The sequence below is a fragment of the Cryptomeria japonica genome, chromosome 4 (assembly GCF_030272615.1).
Source record: "Cryptomeria japonica chromosome 4, Sugi_1.0, whole genome shotgun sequence".
NCBI classification, from domain to species: Eukaryota; Viridiplantae; Streptophyta; class Pinopsida; order Cupressales; family Cupressaceae; genus Cryptomeria; species Cryptomeria japonica.
In genome coordinates, this window is record NC_081408.1 from 513,802,471 (window position 1) to 513,819,465 (window position 16,995).

The window sequence follows — 16,995 nt, forward strand, 5'->3', positions numbered from 1 at the left end:
TAACATAAAATAAAGTTAAAACAAACAGACAACAATCATACATGATTCACTCCATAACACATATATTTTGATTACGCAGAAACTCTTGGTTAGAGAGAAAAACTGCGATGGGGATGGCACCCACAACTTCACTACTGCAATAATAAAGAATGCTTGGTTAGAGCTACATTTAGCTATTTCTGATAGCTTACCTTGTTAGGAGTAACAAGATCTGTTAGATCTACCTTGCTAAAGGACTTTACAACATTTATTCTGAATGCTGCACCTGGTTAGAGGCTTTACAATTTATAGACTTGGTTAGAGTCTTTTACCCTGTTAAAGGTTTCTCTTTCAACTTAACAATATTACAATAAAATCATTACAAACATCTGCAACTTTACATCTGAAATGTTATAGAAGATTCTATGTGCTTAGGATAAGATTACCTTGCTTATAGCATACCTCGGTAACTCATATAGTAACTCGGTAAACCCTTCTGTTTACTCTGTTCTTCAACTGTTCTCTGAAAACCTTCTCAATGACCTCTGTGTCTCTATAACAGTCTTCCTTCATACATATACGCACACACCTTGCTCTTAATTCATGCTATATAAATAGATCTCTTAAAACGATGATCTAATTCATTGCTTCAATCTTACAAACAAGATTCATCGAATGAATAACTAAACAAAATATTTCATTGGTTAGATTGACCTCGCAATCATACACAATTTTCTAGTGCATTGTCCAATGTAATAATGGTTAGATGTGCCTCGATCTTGTAACACATTTTCATATGCATGTCCAGGTTCAATGTATCTGGTAACACGTTTCACTCGGTGAATATAAACTCGGTGTGTTATCTTTACTGCTCGGTAGCCATAAAAAGATACTCAGTAGATAGCTCGGTGAATACTACGTTCTGTAACTACTTTCTTCTGTAACCAACTTCTTCGTTTATACCGACTTCTCTGTTTATACCGACTGCATGATTCGGTAGTGCTAACCGACTAGAATATATAGTATGACTTTGAATATAAAAATGAATGGCAACTTGATAAGTAGTAACAATTCCCCTTTTGACATTAGTTGAGATGTTTGAAAAAAACTACTTTCAAAGTCATAACTCAAAAATCTATATACTTGCAAAATGACTACACTTGACAATATATACAATAGTCAATGAAATAGTATATGCAAATATACTCCCCTTATCATTATTTTGTACATAACTCAGATTTTGCATGCTCGGTTTTGTTCTGTGCTTGTGTGCTCTGCTTGCTCTGCATGGTCTGCTTGGTATACTCCCCTGTATACAATACTCAAAACTGTATTACCAAAACTTTATCACTCTCCAAATATAGTATGTTATTTCCTTTATGTAGTATTACTCCCCTTTTTTGACAAACATCAAAAACTTAATATCCATCCGGGGGCGGTAACTGCTCAAAAATAGATTTATACTTGTTCCGGGCGTCGGTAAGTGCAACTGAAAGTGCATCCTTTACACTTTCCATTAAAGAATTTTGTGCTTGAATATCAACCAATAGTGATATTAAGCCATCAAGAGTGCTTCCCTCTTGTGTAGTAGATAAGCGTGTAGTATGGTTAATCTGCTCTTGAACTGATGAGAGATGAGGAAGGAATAATGTTTGGAGGGTCATTATATCCATCCTGATCTTATGCTCTTCAATTCTGAGTTCTAACTGTTGAGCCATGAGCTGTTGAAGCTTGGTATAAAAATTCTGAATTGAATTAGGCTCGGTGGTCATTTTAGTTGAGAGACCGGTGATCTCTTTCTCAATTGCTTTAGTTTTATTCTTGATTTCTTTAATGAATAAGGAAAATGTATAAAGTTTCTGAAATAAATAAAGAATATGCTTGAGTTGAGGGGACAACTCAGCAATGAATTTGACAAGCTTTACTTTTCCTATAGCGAGAGCTTTTTTTACCTCTTCTATCATCTTTGCAGTAAGCTCTTTATCTTTTAGCTTGCTCAAGTACTCAGATGCATCAACTCCAGATGTTTCTATTTGAGTAAGGAGTTCATCCAGTTGAATGTGGATGGCTGCATCAGTTGACACTGTTGCTGAAGGTAGCATATCTGTTAATAGTGTCTTTACCTTCGGTAGTACTTTATTCTTCTTTTGAATGGCCAATTGTTTTTCTTGTTCGGCCTTTGCTTTGCATAGTTCACCGAAATCAATAAGTGCTTGCCCTTTTAATTATGAGATATCCACATTGGGCAACGCTATCGGTTTAGTTAAATCAACTTTGAAACTATGCTTTCTCACCTTCTTCTCTTTACCTTTGATTGGTTGTACTAAGACAAGTGCTTGTGAGGCTTGCTGACCCTCAGTAGGTTGCTCGGTAGATGCAACACTTTGGTCGGTTCCTGTAACCGTTGTGGTATCCTTGGGTGTCTTGGTACTAGGGGTCTCAGCTGTAACATTTTCAATGCTTGACGGTGCTTGAGACGTCTGATCTTTAGTTGTATCTTCTGCTGCTTCAGACTTGTGACCTTTAGTGCCTTGTTCTGTATCCTTAGGAGCTTCGATTGAGACAGGTGGCTTGATCGACGGATAAGGCTGAACTTGTTCTAAGACAGATTCACTAGATACAAGTTTTGCATAGGTAGTGCCTTCAATCATTTCCTGCTCCGGTGCTTCTTCATCCATGACATCTTCATCAATTTGAATAGTGTCAGTCGGGTCTTGCTTGATAGCATCGGGACCTTGCTCGGTGACATCAACAATTTCAACTTGAGATTGTTCACTGACATCCTTTAGTTTGAAGATTTCCTGCCACTTGGCTTTTGTCTCATTTTCTACATCAATGTATAGCCCATTCATCAATTTTAAGGCTCTTTGTTTGACAAGAAATTTAGAATTGTATGTTGTCAAATGCTCCTTAATTTCTACTACAGACATATCAGGAAATAGATGGACTAGACTTCTTTCTCTTATTTGTTTATCTGAGTCCATTGCATATTTCCATCTGTTATCAATATGTAAGTATAATTCACTTGGAAGTGACTTTACTAGTTCTAATAGAGCAAGCCGAAACTTTAGAAGTGTGCAGATAACAACTTCTTCAATTTGTCGCTTCTCATCATTATTCCTAGTCTCATACTTGACATATCTAAATCCTGCAAATCCACCATATTCTTTAAGATTGGCACAAAAATTTTCAACACTATGAATATTTACCTTCTTGCTTTTTACAATCTAAAATTTGTTTGCATCATCGGATTCTATATCACTAGACTCTTTTGCCAAAATGAGTCTCCGAGTAGATTTCTTGTAGGTCTTGATTACCTTGGGTACAGTAACACTCTTTTGTTTCTTACTTGGTGATGCAGCTGATGCTCTAGTGTTAGGTCTCTTTGTTGGTGGAGTCGGTAGGGCCTTTGAAATGTCATGTTTCTTTCTTTTCAAAACTTTACCCTTAGGCAACTCGGTACTTAATGTTATTGCTGCCTCTTGAGCTTCTGATTTCTCTTTGGTAATGGCAAGAGTGCCTTTGATAGGTGTAGAGGAGGATTCTTCTCTGAATTTCTCAGATAAAACCTTTATCATCTTTGTAGCTTTTCTTGTAGCCTTGGGTACTACAATGCTCATTTTTACTTTTTCTTTCACCTCTTCATAAGTTCCATATTTTAGTTCGGTAGCATGCCTTGGCAATGAAAGATAGGCATCAATTTGCTATTGTGTGATATCATAGTCAATCTCATAACCCATTGGTGGCAAAGATTGAGTCCTTGGTTCAACAACATTCATATAATAGTAATCGGTGTCTACCTCAAAACATATATCATCCTTATATTTCTCTACCAGCTGTGGTGAAATCTGGTACCTGTTGTGCATCTTCTCTTGAAATTTGCTGAAATAGTCATCCATGATATCATTAAAATTATCTCCCAATTTCTTGATAAAATCATTGATTTGATGGGTGATAGGTCGGTGTAGCTCCCAAACTACTTTACCGACTAAGGGAAAGAACTTCTCAAAGTAGAAAAACATGCATACAAGAAGTGAACCAAACTTCAGTGTGTTTGCTGAGTTGTTCTTCTTTGGCTTCCTTATTGTGTTCAGGTTCTCAAACAAGTTCTTCAGTAGTACTTCACATAAATCTACTTTCATTCCCTTTTTCACTATTTTATAGGCTAAGTCAACTGCGACACATGGTACATTGTTTTCCCTTGCTAATTGGAAGAAACAGTAACCAATTACTCTATTTGCAAACTTAAGTTTTGCATCAGTGACATTGTTCAATTTCAGTCCTCGGTAATCAGATTCTACTCTAGTTAGATTGATTAGCTCCTTCTGTGATATCATTTTCTGTGCTCGTGCATGATCATAGATAGGATACCCGGTGATCACATGAATGATTTCCTTGGTGATTTTGAATGGTTTCTCCTCTAGCCACATAAAATCATCATGAACTCTACTTAAAACAAACTTAACCCAATGGGGTTTGAACACACGGGGATAGGCTAGGGCTTCAGTTAATCCCTTGATTTTGATATGCTCGTACTTGCTATGCATTTTTCCATCGGTACAAAGTTCATCATATGTGTCACTAATCTCAACATGACCGAGTTCTTCAACACGGCATTTGGTGAAGAATCTAACATCTTCGACTAACAAGACTTGATCAGGGATGAGTGAAAATACAATTTTGTCATCTGGTTCAGAGGCGACTTTAGGAGTCAAAGAGTACTTCAGCGAGGGCTTCTCCACATTTTTGACAACTACGGGATCTTGGATCTTGGGCGCCATAGTAGATTTCAGGTAAAACTTAGCAAACTATCCTTAGGGTTTGATGGTTTACAAACGACTGATGCTTCACACTCGGTAGATAATAACAATTTGACAAGATCAGAAACCAGCTTAACAGTGTGAATAGATTTGATGTAAATACCTTGAAATTCACTCTGAATGAAGTTTGATCACCTTGATTCGCTCTTCTCTGCTCTCTTGAAAACTTGGTGAATGAAAATGACCGCAAAAATACCTTTAGGTACACACAATACCTTATCGGGCTTCGTGCAAGTTAGGTTAAAACATTAAATGCACTCAGTTCACCTTTAACCGATTTACTCCCTTTCATTTTAACTGAGTAACCAAATTTCCTTCATTTACCGACTTGACAGGCTTCCTGTATACACCGACTTGATAGGTTTCCTATAAAGTACTTTGATAGAATTTCAAACTTACTAATTGTATCTTAACTATGCAGATTTTGAATTTTGTACATAATAGAATAGGAACTGTTATGATTTAACCTTTATAGAATGCAGTCCCTTCATACCTTTTCTGATTAATTTGGAATAGGTGCACCTAACTCGGTAGGTAAGGTGCTTTCTTCATCTGACATGATTTCCTTCTTTTTCCAAATCATCTTAAATTTTTCTTTTATCTCTTCAGTGTCTCTTCTAGGTTGATCTCTGCAATCTCCAGCTAAATGTCCAACTTTGTGACAATGAAAACATGCCATACCAGGATTTCTCCATGATCTTCGGTTGTTCATTCCAAACCTTATAAAACATTTGGCACTAATATGTCCATATCTTCCACAACATTCACACCATATCCTTGTATTGTAATCCCATGGTACTGTTGTATGTTATCGGTAAGGATCTGTGTGAGTTCGATAACCTCTAGTGTTTGCTCGGTGTGGACACTACATGTAGTTCTTTTTCTTAGACCAGCACTTCTCAGTACTATGTCCATATCTATTGTAGTTTCTACAAAACCCTTTGAATTTTGCCTTCTGATAGTTGTTAACAAACTTTTTCCTACATTGATTAGATGTGTGACCATATTTATTGCAATTGTAACAATATCCATTGGACTTAGTGATATTCGGTTGCTTACCTTTTCTAATTTGGCATATGTTGGTAATTTGACCTTGATTTCCATAGTATTAGAAAATAGGCTTCTTCCTTTTGATGTTATTCCTATTTCCAGCTTGCTTTGATGATTCTCCTTTCTCGGTAGTATGAATTCCTTTCTCGGTTGATTCTTTTCCTTTGTAACCGAGTCCTGGATCTTTGTTGGGTCTTCTTGTATTCAGTTGCTCATCCAACATCTTTGATGCATCATAACTCTTCTTCAATGTTTCTTTGGATTTCTTCTCTGTTTCAAGTTTATTAGGCAACCTTGATACTTCAAGTTTCAATGCTTGATTTTCATCATTCTTTAGAATTGCTTCATGATGTGCATAACCTAGTTGATCTGTCATATTTTGTTGAATCCCAATTAACCTAATGATTTCATCATTCTTATCAGATACTAAGACTTCAAGTTGTTGTTTCTCTCTTTGTAGATCTCTTGCTTTATCCTCTGCTGTCCTCAATGCATCTAGGTTTTCAATCATCTGTGTAGTGAAATGTTCATGTTCTCTTTTCATTGCTTTTAGTTGATCAACCAATGTTTTGTTCTTTTCTTTCAATACTCCAATCATTTCTTCAATTTCTTTAGATATACTGTTCTCAGATGATGTCTCAATTTGTTCCACTAACTCTTGAGAGTCCTACAAGTCATCAGATAATCTTCTTCTTACTTTCAGAGATTTTTGCATTTGCCTTTGCATGTCTGCAATCACTTGATTTGCATGATCCAACTCTTCTTGCAGATACACAATCCTTCGAGATTGTTTATAGCCTTCCATTGATAAGATCTTTCTCTTGAGGTAGTTAAACCCTTTTCCAAGATTGAGGCTCTGATACCAATTGTTAGGTCCAATATGGAAAGCTAATGTACTGAGAGGGGAGGGGTGAATCAGTACTCCAAAACCTTTCTTCAATGATAACCTTACTGTTATGCATAAACAAAATAGTGCAGTAACATAAAATAAAGTTAAAACAAATAGATAACAATCATACATGATTCACTCCATAACACATATATTTTGGTTACGCAGAAACTCTTGGTTAGAGAGAAAAACTGTGGTGGGGATGGCACCCACAACTTCACTACTGCAATAATAAAGAATGCTCGGTTAGAGCTACATTTAGCTATTTCTGATAGCTTACCCTATTAGGAGTAACAAGATCTGTTAGATCTACCTTGCTAAAGGATTTTACAACATTTATTCTGAATGTTGCACTTGGTTAGAGGCTTTACAATTTATAGACTTGGTTAGAGTCTTTTACCCTATTAAAGGTTTCTCTTTCAACTTAACAATATTACAATAAAATCATTACAAACTTCCATAACTTTACATCTAAAATGTTATAGCAGATTCTATGTGCTTAGGATAAGATTACCTTGCTTATAGCATACCTCGGTAACTCATATAGTAACTCGGTAGACCCTTCTGTTTACTCTGTTCTTCAACTGTTCTCTGAAAACCTTCTCGGTGACCTCTGTGTCTTTGTAACAGTCTTCCTTCATACATATATGCACACACCTTGCTCTTAATTCATGCTGTATAAATAGATCTCTTAAAACGATGATCTAATTCATTGCTTCGATCTTACAAACAAGATTCCTCGAATGAATAACTAAACAAAATATTTCATTGGTTAGATTGACCTCGCAATCATACACAATATTCTAGTGCTAACCGACTAGAATATATAGTATGACTTTGAATATAAAAACTAATGGCAACTTGATAAGTAGTAACATGTACATATGTGTATATATACATATACACATATGTACATATATGTATATACATATATATGTATGTATATATATACATATGTATATATGTATACATATGTATAGATATATGTATAGATATGTATATATATGTAATGCCCTGCCAGGAATCCTATCGGAAAACAACACAACTAGGCAACTAAAGGGTGAAATATATATATTTTTTTAAAGATTAAGTGCATTAATTATAACCATTGCACGTCTAATAACACAGCGGAAGACTAACACATGATTTCCTAAGGGTTACCAACGAAGATTAATTGTATATTATATTAACACCATGGTTAATCCAATCATCCATTTAATTAGATAAAGTAAATGCTTAAGTTCAAAACAACACATACATCTAAATTCCATAATGAAAGAATCAAAGTATCCCAATGCATTTATTTATCCATAAATCATTTATACATAAGATCAAAGCAACTAAATTAACATACATTCCACTGACATAATATTACAATATCCATAAATACATGGCTTCCAAAAATACCACAGAATCCAAAAGTTACAAATATCAAGGTTACATAAAAGTCTGATTCAATGACCATAAGTTCTCAACTGAACAATGATCCCGAACATGAGCTGGTACATGAACCACGAACCAAGAAATACCAGCGAAGCCTTTCCTCGCCTGAAGATACAATTTAGAACATTCGATGGGAAGTGGCACTACCACCCGACCATGTGATCCCAAAATGGAACCACCCCACCGTGCTAGGAGATAGTATAAAACCCTCAAGCAAGCGAAGTAAGAGAAGTACAAAAGAACTACAAGACTCCGCAAACATCCATGTGATTCAACTCACAAAACACTAGTGACTCTAAGGAGAGAGTGTCATTGCATAGCTTGATGGTTACCATGGTAGGCCTCCTAGGTCTCGACTCTCTATCTTGGTAACCTCTCCCGACTTCCGGCTCCAACTAAGTCTCATGCGGACCCTACCGATCCTTTCGTGAAGACAAGGTGGTAAGTTTGCCATTCCAAGCCTTCTTGTAACATTATGAACCCTGTACAAGCACTACACCTATGCACGAGGTACATTAGTTTAATTAATATTTATTCTACCCACCCCCTAATCAATTATTAGGTTATCACTTTTTAACTGACTTTCGATAGGTTATCTTGTCATCCACTTCGGGCATGACCCCCGCTCGAAAGCCACTCTCTCTCATAGGACACTAACAGGAAAGGTCTCTCTATGAGAACTCTATGGTGAAACAGACAACCATAACTAATCCTGACAAACCACAGGTGAAGGATACACAATCACTAACTCCAGATTGACCATTTGGATAAAACACACAATGGCTCATATTAATAAGGTTATACAACAACATATGACATAATGACAACTCAACCAGAATTGCAATGAAATTAAGCTTGACTGCAAACACCATTTACACAAGATCCTAATACAGGAAATCTTTTCTTAAAACAATCAAATAAATAAATAACTTGCAATTAAAGATTTTCCAGAAAATAAGAAAATACAACTATGTTAATACAAAGAAATCAATTTGTCATTTGTCCAATAAGGGTAAATCAATCACATAAAAATTAACCCCCTAATTATATGCTCATGATTAATTAAATCCGATTAGCTTATACCAATAATCTAAATTAAATTTCAAATTTCAAATATATATAATAATATAATAAAATTACATAAATATATATACCCATCGAATATAATATCATATAATTAAATCACATTAAAAATATATAATAAAATGAAGTTTAATTTTACAATATCTTTTTATTTCCAAAATAACACAATAAAACCACAATATATATATATATATATATATATATATATATATATATATATATATATATATATATATATATATATATATATATATATTTATAAATTTTTTTTTTTTAAAACAAATAAAACAATTAAATAAAACTAAATTAGGAAACCGAAAATATAATTTTCGGTGGACAATTTACTGAGGAAACGTCGTTTTAATTTTGTTGGTAGCTCCCCCTTGCTACCATTGCTACCGTTCAGTAGTAGGTGCTACCTTGGGGTAGCGCTGCTACCTTTTTGTAGCACTGCTACCGTGGGGTAGCAGGCTGCCGCCTCCCCCAATGCAAAAAAAAAAATTATATTTTTTTTTAATTTTTTTAAAAAATAAAATAATAACAGTTTAATAAAATAAAAACTATTTCCCAAAATAAATACCACATTAAAATTTTAATCCCCATAACTTAATTAATACAAATTAAAATTTTAATTAATACAAGTTTCCCATAATATTTAATAAAATCAATAAATTTAGTTCACAAATAAATTTATTCCTATGGCAATTTCCAAAATTTAACAGGGATACATAAAACTAAATTAACATCTAGAATAAATAACAAAGATAATTAAATCTCTGGCTAAACCTTAGTGATAGTAAAGGGAATACAATCACTGTCCAAAATTAATAATACAAATACCCAACAAGAGGGAATGATTTCTCTGGTAAATTCCACACCTCTCAAATCTTGCAATTTCCATTCATAATAAAAATCTTGGCAATAATTGCTATAATAATTTTTCCAATTTTCTCAAAATTTAATCCACAAACACCCAAAAATAACTTATTTCCATTAAACTAGAAATTAACTTCAGGTATGGACTTTAACTAAGAACAGAATTAATCAGACAGGATATGACAATCATCTTAACACACACATCATTTAGAAGATAGAAGAAATAGATATATTTTCTTAAAACAATAATCAAAAGAAGCCACCCAACCTGGTATAGCTTTCCTGGAAGAAATCTGTAGAAGAGCCCTAATCTTTTCAACAAGCTTCCAAATAAATTTCCACCTAAATCCCTGACTTGTTCCCTGTGTATCCCTAAAAAAAAAGACCTATTCCCCTTTTAAACTAAAATTCTAGGTTGAATATCTTTTTCCCAAAAACCTAAATTTACTAATAAAAGCAATTTTCTTTTCTTTTCTATTTTTCTAATAAAAGATAAGCTAACATGCCATAATTAAAAATCATTATTCTTTCTTTTCTTTTCTCATGCAACTCTAATTAATTTTCTAAATAAATAAATTAAAGCAATGCTATAATTTTAATGAATTCTTTTATTCATTCATTTATTCATTTATTTATTTAAAATTCTAGGAAACAATAAATACAATTAATCTAATTTATTTTTCCACTAAAATTTAAATAAAATATATTTCTAATATCATGCAGCTTGCAATCTTAATTTAATAACTTCTTTTAATTAATTGAATTTATAATCTCAATGCATACATAGTTCAACTATGAGATAACTCCATAAACTTAATTAATTAATCAAATCCACTAAAACACACAAACTGAACAAATCTTCAAGCAAATACTCATAAAAAGATCAAACGACAAAATACAAAGGCCGAACTAATTGACAGGACGACCAACTGACGACACTCACACGAGTGTAAATGAGTAAAATAGGGTCAACTACTATCTCCTCCACTTCCATCGAAAAATATAAGGCACGCTCAGACCTATGAAGCCGGTGGAGACGATACCCCGTACCTACCCGGTACTTGTACCTGCAATATCCTGCATCACCGAACCACACATGCATATATAATATAGAAAACATGACATACACACCGATGAAGGAGAATCATGACGTTCCCTATCTCACCGAAATGAGTGAAGGAAAATCATCCCCTTGCATCCAATACACTCTCAGACACACCACATATAATTTCATATTGCATAGATAAAGAAAAGTGTCAGTACAGAGCAATAATCCATAAAATGCCGTAAATCACAAGTACTGAAATACTGCAAATAAATTATGCATCTCCTATCCAAATAAAGCATGAAATAATGTCATATAAGTCTAAATAACACATCATGGTAATGTATCCACTGAAAGTAAACAATAATAAAATATGAGTCTAATAAGTTCAAATGAGGAATTGTACTACAATATACATATATGTATGTATATGTATATGTATATACATATATACATGTGTATATATATATATATATATATATATATATATATATATATATATATATATGTATGTATGTATGTATATATATTGTTTTCACGTCAAAAATCATCATTAATAAGCGAATTAGGGTAAGGGAAATCACAAAAAGCCAACTAATTAACATATCTTAAACATAAATCAATAAAATCTTGCAAATAAGACAATTAATCAAATGCAAAACTCCCTATTTGCAATATGGCTTCCATTATCCTTCTCTTCTTTGGGTAATGCTGGCTCTCAGTGTGAAAAGCCCAACTAATTAACAAATCTTAAACATAAATCAATAAAAGGTTGCAAATAAGAAAATTAATCAAATGAAAAAATTTCTATTTGCAATATGGTTTCCATTATCCTTCTCTTCTTTGGATGATGCTAGCTCTCAGTGTTGCAATTATCAACCTACAAAATGACACAAAGATTCAAAGTTTGTGATTGTTGAAAATGGGAGAAGGATACTGAATTTATAGATTCTGGAAGGAGCTTGATTGAGAGGTGGAACTGAAGTGATCTAAAAATGTTGATTGATAGTTGAACTGAATTGATTGAGAGATGAATTCATTTGATTGATGAGTCATCAAAATAGATTGATTAGATGACTAGATAGATAGATTAGTTAACACAGTTAACTAGGGAGATCATTGAATTGATTGCATTGTTAGAAAAAGCTAATTGAGAGTTGAAAATGGTGATTAGGGAGTTAACTAAGCTAACAAATTTGATTGCCCAATTAGGATTTTAGCATGTGCCGTAGGATTTTTTGATTTGAAATTCAATTTTATTTTGATTTGAGTTGAATTTAGATTTTTGAATCATGAAATTGAAACGCACTTGTATTTGAAATTAGATGAAATTAGAATTTGGGGGTTTGAATTGTGAATATTTAAAAATAATGAATTAGTTAATTAAGTAATTTAAAGAAATTATTTAATTACTAGAAAATTGAATTTATTTAAATAATAAAGATTATTTAATTAAAGGTATTAAATCACACTTAATTAAATAATAAAAATTTAATTAATATTAAGAAAGGGTTTAAATGATCAAGTGATTAAGATAGAAATTGAATAATTAATAATGTAGATTTGATGATTAAATCAATTCAAAAGAAAAAAAATAGATTAATTAATTAATTAAAGAATTATTTAACTAATAAAGATGAATAATTAGTTTGTTAGCGATGAGACATTTTTAAGTGTCTACATTTACCCCTTTTTGAGACAATGTTGGAACAACATTGTTTCAAAGAAAATTGGATGATAGCAAGATGTAATTATGCCTCCTTGGAAAATCTGTCGATTTTTTTTAATGAATTAAGACCAATTTAACAATACCATTCTAGTGAGTAATAGTTTCCAGTTTCATGTGACTTTGAGGTCGTTTGACTGACCTGCAAGTGCTTCAAAGTTCAGGGGGATCACAACTGTTTTGGAGGGGAAAACCCTAATTTTGGGCTATAAATAAAAATTCCAACCCTCATTTGGCTCATTTGCATTCTTTTGAGTTCATAGCATCTAGAGCACCTTTTAAGGTTTTTGTGAGCGATTTGAGGATGATGGCAAGTGTTAGGACATGACAACACTTGTCTGAGAAAGTTTGATCTTACTAGCATCCAGTCGACATTGGAGGCATGGTGAATTTGTCCAAAATTTTTATCAATTTTTGCCTATTTTTCCAATTTTTTCAAAATTTGTCAAAGCTCCAATTTTTAATCGTTTCACATGTGTATGTCAGTTTTTTCACATTCCTGCTAAATATCTCACATTAATCATTTGCATGTCGCACATGTCATATGTTTTGCATAAGTTATAACTATGTCACATTAGACTGAACTTTTTTGCATTAGTCCATAGTGTATCGCATAAGTGTTAACTTTTGCGCATTCATTTTTTTTCTTTCGCATTAGTAATAAGTATCTCACAAAAGGCTTATCTTTTTCGCATATGTTTGAATCGTGATAATTTTCATTGCTTTTCTCCAATTTGTCATGAAAATGAATCATTGTGGTTAACAATAATTTGTTTTTTATGTAGGAAATTCTCGGTGTTCTTGGGATTCGTCAGAATAGGCCAAGTGGACTAGCCTTACAGAATCAACTACTTCCTAAGATATTGCTTTGATTCGCCACATTGGACTATACCATGTTTTGCATCCCCCTGAGGTTATGACCTATTGTTGTTTTCCATCTAGTAGCTGGAGCAAAAATGATTCAAGACTTTGTTGCATTTAATACTCCAAGCTAAATGGCCAATTGACAAGAATTCCAAGGACATAAAGGAATTCTTCTGCACTTTAGGCTCTACAAAACCTAGGCGGGTGAACCTATAGGATGTTTATGAAAATAACACACTTATATTCAAAATCCCTTAAACAAAAAAATCTTAGATCTATTCACTAATACACATATACATAAGCTACTCATGGGCATCAATCTATCCTCGATATCTGTGAATTACACTGGCTTTTGAGATAAAAGAGAACATAAATTATACAAAACTAAAAGTAAACCTAATGGTTGATAATTCTCAAATAAATGGTATCTGTAAAATCACGACAACATATAGACCAGTGCCTATCCTAAGGTCACCGAGTCAATATTCAATGAATTTAACACTTCCACAGTTAATTCCCAAATAAAGATGCCTTACATCATTATTCAACATATCACACCATGAATCATACTTCTAAAATATTTGTCATTCCACTTATCTCTTGCAATTCATAGTAAGAATTTAATCTTTTCCTTGAAAAGAACCTTAACTATGTATTTACACATTCACATGTAAATGAAAAGACAATACCCATTCATCCTTGATAAACAAGAATCATAGAGACAAGAAAATATAACAGAGAGACAAAATATGATGAGATTTTCATTTCATTCAATGATATGTGGACATACAATTCAAACAACATTGAAAAGACTATAAGATTAGAATAGCTTATTTAAAAGTATTTGCGGGTTATACAATTTCAGAACCCTTTGCCAATCAGCCTTGAATTCCTTTTATAGAAAACTGTAGTGTCATGAAATTGTAACCCTTGCAATTGTCAACCACATTAGGGTCCTCACGCACGTGATTCGAATCCCTAAGCCTGATCAGAGACTAGAGACTTGCTCAATGCTTGAGAACCGCATCTTGCTTGCCCTCTGCACTGCCTAGACTGCATCCTGTCCTGCAAAAAAGGGCAGGACGGGGGCGTGCCGCCCCTGTTCTCTTAGGAAAGGGGTGTGGTACCCCTATCCCCTACCACTTTTTAGGGAAAGACCCTTTTCAAATGTGCTTTGGAGGTTGCACATTGAGCGGGAAGACTCCCCCAATGTCGACCTATGATGGAAAATCAGTCAATTATCCCTAATTGACAAGTATTTAAGTCACATTTGCCCTTCCATTTGCATAAGTTGGATAGGTTGAAGAAGCATATCACACATACATGAGATCACGGATTCAAGCATTCAAGAGCATTCAAGCAATCCTTTCCAACATTGAGCATTCTTAAGTCTCCCTTAAAGGCTAGGTGTTGCATTCAAGTCAAGGATTCAACCATTGAAGAGGAGATTCATTCCAACATTCAACTTCATACAAGCAATTCTATCAACATTTTTATCACAACCTCCCTTGAGGTGATTTACAGTTCAGTCTTTCATTTACATTTACTTGCAAGTACTTTCTTTCATCATTTGGTTAATTACAAAGCTGGGGTTCGACATGAAGGAAAAACCCCAATCCCAACCCCTTTTCCTCTCTTTTCTGTGTGTAGGTTGCAAGTGCCCAACTGTACTTTCAGATTTGGACTCCATTTGCAGAGGCGAAAAAACCCTTTTTGTTTCGCGGATTTTTTGGACGACCGTGTACATTCTCACCATGGTCCGGACAACTTTCCTCAAATTCGCAAGATGACTTTGTCTCGACATATTATTGCCAGATCCAGGTGCACAACTTCATCTTATGCTTCTATCTCGAGTTATAATCAGATCTTTGTCACTTTTCCACTTGATCATAAGTACACAATTCAATCAATTCAAATCTCAATCTTAGAAGAGGGGATTCACTTACCACTCTTATATCACTCAGAATTAAATCTCCTTTTCTAGAGGTTGAATTTAGTGTATTTTCCCCCCTCTTCCAATGTAATGTGGAAAATGTGTTTGAAGGGAAATCTGAAGTAAAAATTTCATCTCTCAAAGGGAAGAAAAGCTTTCCTCTTGATCTCCATCATTCACCTTTTTCCAACATCACATTTTGGTGAACCCAACATCTTACATGCTTTATTCTAAAAATCATTGCATATTTTTCATTTGCAAGTTTAATTTTTCTGCAAACTTAGTGGTTAATTCATTAAAAAACCCTAGTTTTTAAAATTGAAATTGAACTTGTGTTTTGCAAAAATTGCTTGTTATTGTCTTAGATCTGAAAAATTGCTTTGTTTGTCAAATTCAATTTCTTCATTGCATTGTTCAATTTGCAAATCAAATTCACAAAATTAAGAGGTTAATTGTCAAAACCCTAATTTAAAAAAAAAAATCTTGAAATCATGCAAAAATTGAATTTCCATTTAATTTTCAAATTTGTGACTGTTTTCAGACTAATCTTCTGTCCTACAATTCAAAGTTTTTAATTTTCCTCCTTTTTCAAAATTCAAAATTTCAAAAATTAAATGATTAGGTCATAAAACCCGAATTTAAAATTTAATTGGATTTTGTGCAAATCTCAATCAATTTCAGTCAAATTCATATTTCTAAACATTCTCCAAGGTGTCTCTCCCCTTTAGGTTTGACCCTTTTCAAATTTTCAATCCAATTCCTCTTTTTCTTCAAAACCCTAATAGGGTCATATTTCCACATTTGAACCTTCATTTCGCCTATCTCGAAATTGTAAAATTTGTCAATTTTTTGGGGTTAGCTTTAAAATCATTGTGATATTCAACCCTGAAATTTTTGAAAAAAGTTGGTCGGGAATGCACACAGTCCTCGACTTTTTTCTTGAAATTTTGAGAGACTGTTTTGATTGTATTTAATAGCCTAAATCTAGCAGATTGGCTGATTTTATTTATTTTTGATCCCTCTAACATCAAAAATACCTCCAAAATTCAACATTTTCAATTTCAAGATTTTTTTTAAAATTTAAGAGGTTAATTATAATCTGCCCTCATTTTAAAATTAAGTGGTATTCCCTTGGCCCTAATTTTAAAATTCCAATTTCCTTTCATTTTTGGAAATTGTGTCATCCTCTTCTTCCAACAAAGTTCAAATTGTTTAATCAGTATTTTCTTAAATTTTGCATTAATCAATTTTGCAAGGTTTGTTCCAAATTCAAAATTTCAAATTTCC